At 38.9% G+C, this 14,906-nt stretch overlaps 1 protein-coding gene across 5 annotated transcripts in view; it reads right to left on the bottom strand.

Annotated features, from left to right (window-relative positions):
* The window catches only part of LOC309556114 (poly(rC)-binding protein 3-like), a 1,192,398-nt gene extending 1,179,592 nt beyond the window's left edge, over positions 1-12,806 (bottom strand). For all 5 annotated transcript variants that reach the window (XM_082258445.1, XM_082258444.1, XM_082258447.1 and 2 more), the window contains exon 1: positions 12,202-12,806. The gene's annotated coding sequence lies outside the window, so the exon portion shown is untranslated. The remainder of the gene's footprint in view (positions 1-12,201) is intronic.
* Between the last annotated feature and the right edge of the window lie 2,100 nt (positions 12,807-14,906).

Below are 14,906 nucleotides of genomic sequence, written 5' to 3'. Positions count from 1 at the left end.
AGAGTGCACAGCTTGTTAGCATCAGGCACCATCTTTGATAAGTATACCCTATAGTCTTTTACACTTATTTGAGGCATATATGTGAATGTTATTAGTTATAAGTGGATCCAAGTTAGGTAAAACTTCGTGAGGCCATCCATCTTGCATGCTTCCTGCATTCTGTAAAAGGTGAAAAAAATAGCACCCGAATACGTACCTGGAGCCTCCAACCAATCTCTTTCTGCATCCAGCAGGTACCCTGTATCTTTGCTACTTCCGGCCTAGTGCCTAAGACCACTGCTAATGTACCACAAACATGAGAGAGAGAGGAAATAATGGGCAATGCTCTGTGTCCCAGATGAGAGTTTGGTCACTATTGGTCTTTCTTTAAAGAGGGTAGACACTATGGCAGACAAAGAAAAAGACATGACTGTATTTACAACAAATATAAAGAAAGTTGTCAACAAAAAATGTACAAGTGCTCTAAATTGCACAATTTAGACCTTCTAGGTAAAGTAGATAAAGCGTCAAACTTTTTGTTAAAGTTCCTTTTTTGTTTCCTTTTTTTTTGTCTGAGTATCTCATTCTCTACCTCTGCTGGAAGTCTGTTCCAAGCATCATCTTCTCTTTTAGTAAACTAATGCTTTCTAAAGTTAGCTTTGAACTATCCTCCTGCTGGTTTGCCCCTGTGTCCAGCTTAATATTGAAAATACTGTCCTCCTGAACCTAGCTCCTTTGGCATGGTTTTTGTTAGTTCTGTTCAGCAGGAGATTTGTGAACATATCCCCTGTTGAATCAAAGCTAAATGGGACAGGTGTCAGTTTTGTGACATCTGTGCTCGTTCAGTTTCAGTCCACATTTTGAGAAAGGACGTCTGTGGAATCGTGATGGTTCATCCTCGTGTTGATAGGGCTTAGGACTTCATCCCCTCTTCCCTGGTTTGTGCCAACAGGGTGAGATTTATTGGATGTATTACATCGGGTGTAATAATACCAACACTAAATGAGTGATGCACCCTGCAGTATTTTCACTTAGAAACATTGAATTGCAGATTCCAGTACAGTTTGGTTAGTCTTTCAGAAATCCTAATTTATGTTCCATATTTCAAACATTCTCAGGAATATCAGCCCAATAAGCACCCTTGTGTCATTAGCAAAGAAATCAAACCATACCCATATTTTCAGCTATATTACTTATAAACTTGCAAATAAATGTGTTTTTTTTCTGGGTCACATCTGACTGCATGTGTAAGGAAGCTCAGTTTGGCCATGGATCCCATGCTCTACCCATTTAGCTTTAGAGCTACCCATTAACATCCCTGTACATTGATTGAAACAAGGTGTCTGAGAACATGTTACATAAGCACTATAGTCAATGCTCATAGTTCTCCCCAAACTCCACCGTAAAGCGAATTCCCATACAAACCACATAGTTTTAAAGCTGCAAAGGGATGCTGGGACAAGTATTCCAAGAAATGTCAGTGTCATCACAAGCAGGAGCTGTTTGTGTACATATACTGTAGCCATAGACTGGCATTTAGGCTGTTGAACTGTATCTTGTAAACAAACTTTGAAGATTTGAACCATACAACTATGTATTTAATAACCCTTTTTCCACATTTTTGTATTTCCGCTCAATTCCTAAAAGCTGTGTATTTTTACAGAGGCCTGGAGGTCAAAATGTTTCGTTTTCCATTGCTGCCTACCAGTATGAGTGCTGGGGAATGTTTCATTTTGTTTCATACTCTCTTTTGAAAACCCCTAGCTAGTTAAAAATTAATTTAGTGATTTGCAATTTTTCTGTAAAAACCAACAGTATCGCCAATGATCACTTGATGATTATGAAATGTAAATCCCTCCAATTAAATTCAATATTTCTTCTGTATGAGGCATTGTATGTTCAGCTTCTAACATTACTTTAATTGTATTTATACAGTATGCATGCTTTAGATGGGACAAAGTAAACCTTTTATGAGAGAAATACGGGGCTGTTATTGCTAATATTCTTCTGAATACACTTGTTGTTATGCTACCCCTTTAGCTTCAAACAGCTTCTAAGATACTGACCCAGAACAAGTACACAGATCAGGAAAGATTGTAAAAGGTGCAAAGTCTTTAGCTGCATACTTCGTTTGGGCAAATTACTCAAAGTATTCAACCTAGGAGCTCAGCATGACTGCCAGAAAACATGCATTTTCAGAACTAGACATGAAAAAAGGCAGCCTCTCTGGAAAGGGTTCCTTAACAAGAATAAGTAACTCTTCATACTCCACTAAATCTTTGCCTTTGAAAAGCTATATCTAAAATTCTTCTCTTAATGTCAAGCTTTACAGCAACTATCAAAAGGAAGTGATTAAAAATAATGAGTGTTTCCAGAAAAGAAGAAAAAATGGCTTGCAAAGTATTCGCTTCTGCATTCACCGTTCAGAATATCATTGCCCACTAATTTGAATGCTGTGTACAAAGGAGAACATTTAGAGCAGGGATCTCCAAACACTTTAAACAAAGAGCCAGTTAATCATCGGTCAAACTGTTTGATGGCTAGACTGTGGTCAGTGGGAGTAACAAAAATGGCCTTTTGTTGGTGGATAGTGGGGGATTAAAAATGCCCTTACATCAGTGGTCAGTAGGAATAAAAATGTCCCTATGTTGTTGGCCAGTGGGATTAAAAAAATCTCCCAGATTGGTGGTCAGTGGAAGTGATAAAGGATCTACATTATCTCACAAAAGTGAGTACACCCCTCACATTTTTGTAAATATTTTATTATAGCTTTTCATGTGACAACACTGAAGAAATTACACTTTGCTACAATGTAAAGTAGTGAGTGTATAGATTGTATAACAGTGTAAATTGGCTGTCCCCTCAAAATAACTCAACATACAGCCATTATTGTCTAAACTGCTGGCAACAAAAGTCAGTACACCCGAGTTAAAATATCCAAATTGGGCCCAAAGTATCAATATTTTGCATGGCCACCATTATTTTTCCACTACTGCCCTAACCCTCTTGGGCATGGAGTTCACCAGAGCTTCACAGGTTGCCACTGGAGTCCTCTTCCACTCCCCTGTGACGACATTGTGGAGCTGGTGGATGTTAGAGGCCTTGCGCTTCTCTACCTTTCATTTGAGGATGCCCCACAGATGCTCAATAGGGTTTAGGTCTGGAGACATGCTTGGCCAGTCCATCACCTTTACCCTCAGCTTCTTTAGCAAGGTAGTGGTTGTCTTGGAGGTGTGTTTCGGGTCGTTATGTTGGAATACTGCCCTGCGGCCCAGTCTCAGAAGGGAGGGCATCATGCTCTGCTTCAGTATGTCACAGTACATGTTGCCATTCATGGTTCCCTCAATGAACTGTAGCTCCCCATGCCGGCAGCACTCATGCAGCCCCAGACCATGACACTCCCACCACCATGCTTGACTGTAGGCAAGACACACTTGTCTTTGTACTCCTCACCTGGTTACTGCCACACACGGTTGACACCATCTGAACCAAATAAGTTTATTGTGGTCTCATCAGACCACAGGACATGGTTCCAGTAATCCATGTCCTTAGTCTGCTTGTCTTCAGCAAACTGTTTGCGGGCTTTCTTGTGCAACATCTTTGGAAAAGGCTTCCTTCTGGGACCACAGTCATACAGACAATTTGATGCAGTGTGCGGCGTACGGTCTGAGCACTGACAGGCTGAACCCCCACCCCTTCAACCTCTGCAGCAATGCTGGCAGCACTCATACGTCTATTTCCCAAAGACAACCTCTTTAGACATGAATGCCCGTGTGTTGAGTTATTTTTAGGGGACAGCAAATTTACACTGTTATACAAGTTGTACACTCACTACTTTACATTGTAGCAAAGTGTAATTTCTTCAGTGTTGTCACATGAAAAGATATAGTAAAATATTTACAAAAATGTTAGGGGTGTACTCAATTTTGTGAGATACTGTACATGGGTTGTCAATAGAAGTAATTAATGCCTCTGCATCTGTGGTCAATAGAAGTAAAAAATGCCCTTATGTCAGTGGACAGTTGGAATAAAACATTTATTTTCTTCAGTGGTCAGCAGGAGTAAAACTTGCCCCTGTGTTAGAGTCAGCAGGACTAAAAATTGGTCCTGCATGGGTGGTCAGCGCGTGTATAAATGTCCCTGCATGGGTGGTCAGTGGGTGTATAAATGCCCCTGCATTAGTGTTCAGTGGGCGTATAAATGCCCCTGCATTGGTGGTAAGCGAAAGTAAAATGCTCCTGCCCCAGTAGTCAGAGGAAGTAAAAAATTCCCGGCATTAGCAGTCAGTGGGAGTAAAAATTGCCTGTATGTCATTGGTCAGGTGGAGTAAAAATGCTTCAGCCTCCCGGTGATGCATACATGCAGCATGGGGATGTTAGATTCTGCCATTTTGCTGCTGTTAATTTGTGTTGGGAGGTTGAAAGGGGTTCAAAAAATATACAGCCATTTTTTTACAAGGTAAACAAAGATCAGATCAGATTTCATGAGTCACCTATTCAAAGATATATAGATATATAATTTCCTAAAGGTTTACAACATTTTTCTTACAACTATAATATCGCATTGTATATGTCTGATAGTAACTAGTGAATGCAATACTTCAAACTGTAGGGGAGATCACTTTTAAAGCAGAACGAACTTATTCCCAACACAGAACACACAAATGTGACCTCTATACCTGCATAATGCATCCGAAGATCAGTTTCACATATTCTCTTACAGGGAATGTTAATGTTCAAGGTTAAGATGACTTTCCAGTAAGTATAGCTCTTTAAATCCATTATTCATTGTTAACAGTAGCAACTTCCTCCAAGGTGAATGCGCTAAACATAATATTTATTGAGTTTCTCATAAAAATAAATGCAACTGCCAACAATGCAATTTTTAAAATGCATTGACAAAGTTTAACCCATCCATTGCCTCTACTTTTACTGTTACTCTTAGGAAGGACTAATATTAATGTTACTAAATTTAATGCAAATTGTAAAGCTTATTTTATCAAGTGTTGGATACGGGGTCCAGTAACCAATCGGACCTTGTCTCTTTTAAAAGAGTTTTAAAGATAATATCTATGTAGTGCATGTAGCGCATATATGTTGTTGCTTTTAAACTGTTTGGGTGCTTGTTATAGTTTTAGTAACAGGCTCTATTATTTCATGGTAATGTTACGTCTTTTAAATTCTATGGCATTTGGATCTCTAGTTTTTGCCTTGGTCCATATTGAAATGTATACAGTATATGTAGATAACTATCAATGGCATCTGCAGATCAGGATCACAACACCAAATAAATTCATATATAAATTTATTTTAGTTATCTTTGTTTTGCACTGTATCAATAAAAACATTACTTTAAGAGTCGGTTCACACTGAGGCGACACGACTTCGGGGGGCGACCTGTGAAGTCGCGTGCACCGCCACTTCGGCGCGACTTGCAGGGACTTCACATAATGGAAGTCTATGCAAGTCGCTCCGAGGTCGCCCCAAATTAGTACAGGACCCTTTTTCTAAGTCGGAGCGACTTGTGTCGCTCCTATTAGAACGGGTCCTGTACTACTCAATGGACCGCGACTTGTCAGGCTGACAAGTCGCCTGACAAGTCGCGGCAGTGTGAATGGGCTCTTAATCTAGCCAAACACAAGAGTATATAATTACTCATCCATCCACAGAGCGTATATTTAAACATTAGGCAGAAAACAGAATAGAAACAAATCTAGATGATTTCATACAAATAAATGGGTTATACACTAACACACTTTTAATATTTACAGTAAATAACTAGCCCAAAACTAGTAATGTACTTTTGACAGCTGTGAAGCTTATGAAATAATAATTCTAACCACTTCAGCTCCGGAAGATTTACCCCCCCCCCCCCCCCATGACCGGCCATTTTTGTGCAATACGGCACTGCGTTAATTTAATTGACAACTGCACAGTGTGCAACAATGTACCCCCAAAAAAAATTATGTCTTTTTTTCCTCACAAATAAAGCTTTCTTTTGGTGGTGGATCACCTCACCACCTGCGTTTTTTATTTTTTTGCGCTATGAACTAAAAAAAACCAACAATCAAAAAAAAAAAAAAAGAAAATGTTTTTTTACTTTCTGCTATAAAATATATCAAATAAAAAAAAAAAAAATGTAAAAAAAATCTAACATCTTCATCAATTTAGGCCAATATGTATTCTGCTACATATTTTTGGTAAAAAAAAATCCCAATAAGCATTTATTGATTGGTTTGCGCAAAAGTTATAGCATCTACAAACTATGGGATATATTTATGGTGGAACTGTGATATTGCCGCAGACAAATTTGACACGGGTACTGACACTTTTGACACTTTTTTGGGAACCAGAGACACTAATACAGTGATCAGTGCTAAAAATATGCGATGTCACTGTACTAATGACACTGGCTGGGAAGGGGATAAACATCAGGGGGCGATTAAAGGGTTAACTGTGTGCCTAGCATGTGTTTTAGTGTAGTGGGGGAGGTGCATTTATTAGTGGAAGGCATGGATTGGTGTCCCTGCTTTACAGGGACACAGGATCCATGCCTTCTGTACTGACAGAATGACAACCTGCCTTGTTTACATAGTCAGACTGACATTTTGCCTGTGTACCAAACGATCAGCGGGTGCCAGCGGAGACCGAGTCCACGGGACCCGCTGATCGGCTCCCGCTGTGTAAAATCACAGCGAACCGATGGCTGCGCAAATTACTACTAAGAAGGGTAGAGTCACATATGTATATATAGTAATTCTGTGAAGTGTGGCCACCCTGTAGCAGTTTTACAGTGGACAAGTAGATATTTTAGTTTGCTCACCTATGTTAAGAAAAGCCATATGGAAGTGCTAGCAATCTCCTCCCTTCAAAACTTATATTGCTATTGTTTGTTAGAATTGAATAGCCTTATGGCAGACAATGCAATCTTCAACTCTGCAATGTAAATCAACCTGCTCCTTCTAGTAAGTAGGGATGGGCTTCAGATTTGGGTTGAACCCACACCTCCTCTATTCCCAGTTCAGTGAATGGGCGAACCAGTTGGCCAGTTCTCCCACCCACCCAAACCTGTAGTTGTAGCCGTAAGTCTGTCTTTTAGTGCCAGTATCACTAGCACTGCTAAATGACATGACAGATCCCTGGCTGCTTCTGTTTGTAAACAAGCCACTGGGGATCCTGGATGACATCAGTGACCAAATATGATGTCTACCCAGGACGCTAGCCACTGTTTTAAATTCAGTGGCACTGGGGATGTTTACCATAACTGCCATTTACAAGCAGTTCTCATTATCAGTTGTAAACTTGATGCGTACAATGTATATCTTAACAAAGGGTTAATGACTTCAAGGCTTGGATGGCATGTTAAAACATTTCAAAATAAAAAAATGTCCCGCACTCTGTACATTTATTTCACACTGAAAGCTCTTCTGAACAATCTAAGCTACCTATAGACTCATATACAGTTTCTCCAAAGGAACAATGAGAAAAAAAGGAAATATGCATTTTGATTATTTTTAGGTGGGGGTTTAAAATGTGTTAAATTGGCACAGGCATGACCAACTAGACACCAACAAAACACAATGACAAGGTTACTGACAGCACTCCTCTAATTTTATCTAATAGAAACTGTTCTTCTGTTAGCTTGACTACAGTACCAAGGAAGAACATTAAACTACCATATAATCCTTTACTAAAAAAACTGCATACCAAATACAGTACCCTATAGCAGTTAATCAAAAGCCATTTCATATAAACCTTTGTACTTCATTTTTGCTCAGTTTGCCACCTTAATAAATAAGCCTGATCATTTAGGCAATGTCATGCAATGGAGGTTTGTACACTGGCTGTACATTGAAAGCATAATATATATATATATATATATATATATATATATATATATATATATATATATATATATATAAATAGATTTATATATAGAAAATGATCCAGACAAATTTGAAACATATGCAGATGTGTTAATAGAAATGATGGAGGGGCAACTAAGTCAACTACTGCATGCCCAAAAAGTACATACTTGTTTATATACTATTATTGATATAGCTTTAAATGTTAGCAGGCTGAGCGCAATGTAGGCACTCTCAGCTGCCTTTGCACAGCCTTTGATTCCTTTGCACAGCCTCTGATTCCTTTGCACAGCCTCTGATTCCTTTGCACAGCCTCTCCTACATCCTGGGAGCTACTAAGTCCAAAATATTATATTATGCACTTTTTGAAAGAAAGTTGAGGGTTGACACATCCTAGCGTCTGCGACAGCCTAAACATCATTTGGCCTTCCTTCCCTCTAAGGGACTGATTACAATTTACAAGGTGTTAAAAGGGGATAGATCAGCCCCTGACTTTTTCTTAGTAAAAACAGGTTTGTAAATTAGATTGCCTCCAGTGGGCTCCTAGGCCATCAAGAGGCTGTGCAAAGAATGTCTGCTATCTATTCAGCCTATTTTAAATTATTTTAAGAAAGCAAAGGGTTGTTTAATGTGAGCTCAGTTACAATCCGATTGTGGCTTATGTGACTTTAGAGCAAGTATCATTTTAGGCTTACAAGCGAAATTTGAGAATCTTGTATTGATTTAAATTCTTGATTGCAGCATTGGCCTTTTTATCCGTTATCATATACAGCTGTATTTTTTTGCTGGTTATGTATTAGGTCACTTTTCCAAAAATAGCTTTCAGTGTCATAATGTATGTCATAATCAAGGAATGCATGAGCTAAGGGACAAGCACAACAAGGTGAAAAAATCAGTCTAAGAAATCTTTTAGCACACCACAAATGCTACAAAATTCACAAAATGTACAAAAACAAAGAGGACAGTTCTCAGCTGGAGGAGTACTTGTGACCTTATCGATCATTATGAGAACAGTGACAATAATTCTCTGATCCTTTTTACTAAATGATGCCACTGTGGCATTTAGGGTTTATACAATAAGACAATGTGAAAGAGCAAGGAGGATGGTCAATGTGCAGAAACTCATAGCAACCAGTCAGACTTTAATTTACTAGTCAGTATGGATTGCTTACTATGGGTTATTGTACAATCCATATCACTATTTACCTAACTGAATAACGCCGATATCTTAAATGATAGAATCTCTTGGGTTACATAGCTATTATTATTTCAACCAATTGTTATCTCAAGGATGCGTAGTTTCTTGTCAGTGATAAAAACACAGGGGTGTGGTAGCGCAGATCTTTGAAAACAAAAATCATTACTCAGCTGGAAAAGAAACATTTTGTACACAAGAATTCCACTCGCCCAGACAGATCCTATTGATTTCTTTAGTACGGTAACTAAACTTTCTTTGAGAAATAAATATTTGAATGTTAATGTTACATTTTTTGTCAACTATGTGATAACAAAAATCACATGGTATTGGAACGTGTATGAAATGAAAATAAATAAATACTTATTAATACTATTGTTAGTAATATAACTAATATATAACATAACTAGTATAATGCAAGAGTGCCATATACTATATATATATATATATATATATATATATATATATATATATATATACACATATACACACACACACACATATACACATACAGTGTATCTGTGTGTGTTTATATATATATATATATATATATATATATATATATAACACACACAGATACACTGTATGTGTATATGTGTGTATATATATGTGTGTATATATATATATATATATATATATATATAGTATATGGCACTCTTGCATTATACTAGTTATGTTATATATTAGTTATATTACTAACAATAGTATTAATAAGTATTTATTTATTTTCATTTCATACATGTTCCAATACCATGTGTGACTTTTGTTATCACATAGTTATATATATATTTATACAGTGTATCTGTAGATATTATATATATATATATATATATATATATATATATATATATATACACACACACACACACATTACCATGATGAGTTAGTTTGCTGTCATGGCTGACCCACCCTGTTCTACATAAGGAAATGTGAAACTTCACTTACTTCATTCAGTAGCTTCAAAAAAATTGTAAAAGTGACCAATACCACGAGTCTTTATAGATGCTGTTACTCATTAAGGAAGATGTTTAATCAGTACAGCAACAGTTTTATTTCTCAACATTATTATAAAAAAAACATCCAAAAAATCTCTGCTTCCAAAAAGGGCGTTAATCAATAATCGTTAATCAACACAGTACGAGTTACAATACATGCATCCCCACAGCTACCCTTTGACCATACACTATACAGCATATATATATAAATATATATATATATATATATATATATATATATATATATATATATATTTTTTTTTTAAGCCAGAATGATGATATTTTAAAGCAGAATGATGGTAACAATACCTAACAAGAATCTGCTTTAGATTTTTTTTTACTTCAAACTTTTTGGGGAAGTAAACAAACACATACTGACATATTTACTTTTAAAACATCCAAAAATGAATAAATATATTCAGTACCTTCCTTCTTTCAATATAAATTGTTTTAATAACACATAAAAAAATACATCTTAGATAAATTTATCTTATTTAATAGGATTTCAATTATTGAAGGAAATGTCTCTAGTCAGTAAACAGCTTGACAAGCTCCACTAACTAGTTTTTCAAGCAAGCATGTGGTGTGTGCATTATTACCATATATGAAAAAACTATTGTAAAATAAAAGACTACATTTGATACTGTTAAAGTTAGTGATAAATTCCGCCCCCCCCCCCCCCCCCCACTTTTCAAATGGACCAAAGGCCAAACACACATGTTCCTATCCTATAATTGAAATCATCACATGTGACACCCTACAGCTATAGGCTATTTATGCACAAGTTTTTAAGAATTAATTATTGGTCACACTTCAGTAATGACTTGGAACTTGGCGGACGCATACCTAGCATGTCATTTCTATATATAAGGTCTGCGTAAACATTTGGAGATCACATGTGCTATTTTTAATTGAGCTGTACTGTAACAGAGATGCTCATTATAGGCATCTCAATGCTGCTAATTGTCCTTCCATTCTGCTATGTGTATAGCATGCTTGTGTAGAGCCCAGCAAGGGTTTGGGTTGTTTTCCCACACTGATCAGAGCTGGTATCTGGACTGTGCATGAGATAAAGATGAAGCAAGGACAGGTAGACAAGAAGGAGAATCCAGCATCCTTGACTGTTTAACGTTGTAGCAAAAGCTTGCTGATATTACAGCTTCTGCACAGATACTGGTATTTAGGCTGCTCAGTGGCTCCCCCCTTCCCTGTTCTCATTTCCAGAACACAACAAGAAACAGTTAGCAAAGCCCTGACAGATCCAGGGAGGAGGACTCCGCCAAAGCTGAACTTTCCTCTGTCACTTGCCGGATGGCTGCACCTGGGAGGCAGGCAATGAGCCCACCACAACAATGACCTCTTCCTAACTATCCCAACTCATCTAACTGGCTCCTTCGTCTATTTAGACCAGCGCCTTTCCCAGACTTGAGCTCCATAAATTTAACATGCGTGTGTATATTGCATTACAACGCCCTGCACCTGCCCCCATATTGATGCATCAGCCTCCCTCCTCTGCTCATGTCACAGCTCTATGTGTCATATATTACTTCTTTTTTATTTCTTCTAAGCATATCATTATGCACGCCAGGATACCGTGTTGCTTACGCATGGATCTGGCTCTACAGATGCCATGCCCTAGATCAGTGTTTCTCAACTCCGGTCCTCAGGGCACACTAACAGGCCAGATTTTAAGTATTACTTTGGGGAGATGCAGACTAGAATACTGCAATCACTGAGCAGCAAATGATATCACCTGTGATGTATTTCAGTTTTCTTGCAAATTAAGAAACCCTGCCCTAGATACCAAGAGATAATTATTCTTCCACGTACTGATTGCTTTTAAACATTATCCATCAATCTAGCTAGTAGCGAGGATGAACAGAGTCGATGCCATGCAGCAGTCCCATCATGTACTGGGATAATTGGTCCTTGATCACTCCTAGCTTCCATGCACAACGTATTTATCAGGTCCCAGCATCTTAACCCAACAACATCTAGAGATCGGAGCGGATAATAGACGGCCAGGGCTGGGTGTCTGTAATCTCTGCATTATACGATCACGGCAAAAAAAATAAAAAAAGAGTGCACAAGGCAAGAAGAAGCACAAGAGCGAAGAAAAAAAACACACAACACACGAGGAAAGAAAGTGCTGAAAAGACACCACTCACCTTAACAGGGGGTGTTGGATGGGGTCAGAGAGGAGGAAGGGTTGGTGCTGATTTTAGCAGAGGTTTTGGTGAGATTATTAAACAGACAAGACAGAGGGGTTCGAAAGCAGGGAGGAAAAAAAAAAAAAAAAGAGTATAAAATGAAGGAGGAGGGTATAATTATACTTGAGGTGGGGGAGGGAAGCAGAATTAAGTCTGTCAGTAAGAATAATCCCAAGTGGAAAAAAAAATATATCAAAGGCTGTTTAATGCAGAAGGGAACAGTTGCAAATCCAATCCGATTCCCACGTTGCTTTGCTTTCTCCCCTCTATTATTATTTGTTTGCAGATGATGCTGATCTACACACACAGTAAATTATAGAAGGAGGTGGGAGGCTTGAATTTTTCTTTTTTTTTTTTTTTTTTGTCTATAGATCCCAGATAGATAAATGAGAAAACAAAAGCTCCTTAGAAAGGGATCCTCAGAAGCTGGAGCTGAGTGTGTGCATTCCTGTATTGTTGTATCGCCTGTGTGCAGCCTCTTCCTCTCCAATGTATCTGTGTCTCCTCTGTACCTTCAGCAGCAAGCAGAGCTCTCCAGGTCCCCCTTGTGATTTGCAGCTGCAGCTCAGTATATACTGGCACGTACAGCACAAAGAGGAGGCACAAGAAGGACCGAGGGGCTGCAACCTCCACGCCTTCTTCTTATCATACTTAGTGATCAGCCCTGGATGCATGCAGTGATTACAGGATACAGGCACCTATCTATTCTCACTTCATTATCCACTGCACACACCAGATATTGTGCCTGTACCTAGTCATACCATCATTTACTATAAATCTCAGGGTCATAGATATGTTCTATAGAATATAGTATTATTGGAAAAAAATATATATAGTAGACTGACACTGCAAAGATAAACTGCTGTAGTGAAATCAAAAACATTGCATCATAAAATAGGTGCTGCTACTATTGCTTTTCATATTTATTAGGAGGTATATTGGAAGAGTATCCAAACCCAAAAGCTAAAATTGATTGTATTGCAGCTTACCATTGGCTGCAATTTGTTTTCTATTTTCATACTTTTTCCATTATTTTACCCTGGTATCTCCACTTTCCTGGGGAAAAATATAAAATAAGAAAAAACAATATAGCATATACAACTGCGACACAAATCATATTGTAATTGAATGTTATTAACCACTTGCTGGCCGTCCCATGCAGATATACTTCGGCAGGGAGGCTCAGCTGCGCATAATCACATAGATCCACATGATAATGTGCACGCTGTCCCTAAGACTCGGTCCACACTAGCGCGACTTGTCAGGCGACTTGTTAGCCTGACAAGTCGCGCTCCCTCGCGATCCATTGACCGCTACAGGACCCGTTCTTATAGGAGCGACACAAGTCGCTCCGACTTAGAAAAAGGGTCCTGTACTACTTCGGGGTGACCTCGGAGCGACTTGCATAGACTTCCATTATGTGAAGTCCATGCAAGTCGCTCCGAAGTCGTGGTGCATGGCAATGCACAAGTCGCCCCCTGAAGTAGTACAGAGTCGTGTCGCCTTAGTGTGAACCGACTCTTAAAAGGAAAAAGAAAAAAAAAATGTCATTTTTTTTTTCACCATGAAAAAAAATGCGCCCTTTAACCATTTGCCGACCGTCCCAGGCAGATATATTTTGGCAGGGTGGCTCAGCTGCGCATAATCACGCAGATCTACGTGAATATGTGCACGTTTTCTCAGCTGAACCCTTAAAAGCAAAAAAAAGTCATTTTTTTTCACCAAGAAAAAATGGGCCCTTTAACCACTTGCTGACCGCCCCACGCAGATATACTTCGGCAGAGCGACTCGGCTGCTCATAATCGCATAGATCTACGTTATTATGTGCACGTGGTCATCGCGGCGTGTGCTTCCTCTGAACCCTTAAAAGCAAAAAGAAAAAAAATGGGCCCTTTAACCACTTGTCGACCGGCCCACGCAGATATACTTCGGCAGGGCAGCTCAGCTGCGCATAATCACGTAGATCTACGTGATTATGTGCACACGGTCTCAGCGGCGCACGCTTCCACTGAACCCTTAAAAGCAAAAAGAAAAAAGGTAATTTTTTTTTCACCAAGAAAAAAAATGGGTCCTTTAACCACTTGCTGACCGACCAAAACAGATTTACTGTGGCAGGGGTGGCTTGGCTGCGCATAATCACGTAGATCTACGCGATTATGTGCACGCGGTCTCCACAGCGCGTGCTTCCGCTGAACCCTTAAAAGCAAAAAGAAAAAAATGTCTTTTTTTTTTCATTAAAGAATAAAAATGGGCCCTTTAACCACTTGCCGACCGTCCCACGCAGATTTACTGTGGCAGGGTGGCTCGGCTGCGCATAATCATGTAGATCTACGTGATAATGTGCACGCAATCTTGGCGTCCCGCGCTTCCTCTGAACCCTTAAAAGCAAAAAGAAAAAAAATTTCATTTCTTTTCACCAAGAAAACTATGGGCCCTTTAACCACTTGTCGACCGTCCAACGCAGATATACTGCGGCAGGGCGGCTCGGCTGCGCATAATCATGTAGATCTACGTGATTATGTGCACACGGTCTCTGTAGTGCGCTCTTCCGCTGAACCCTTAAAAGCAAAAAGTAAAAATATTTCATTTTTTTTCACCAAGAAAAAAAATGGGCCCTTTAACCACTTGCGGATCGCTCCACGCAGATATACCGCGGCAAGGCA

Source organism: Pelophylax lessonae (genome assembly GCF_965119305.1).
Source record: "Pelophylax lessonae genome assembly, chromosome: 5".
Classification (NCBI taxonomy): domain Eukaryota; kingdom Metazoa; phylum Chordata; class Amphibia; order Anura; family Ranidae; genus Pelophylax; species Pelophylax lessonae.
This window is presented reverse-complemented; position numbering and strand designations above follow the sequence as displayed.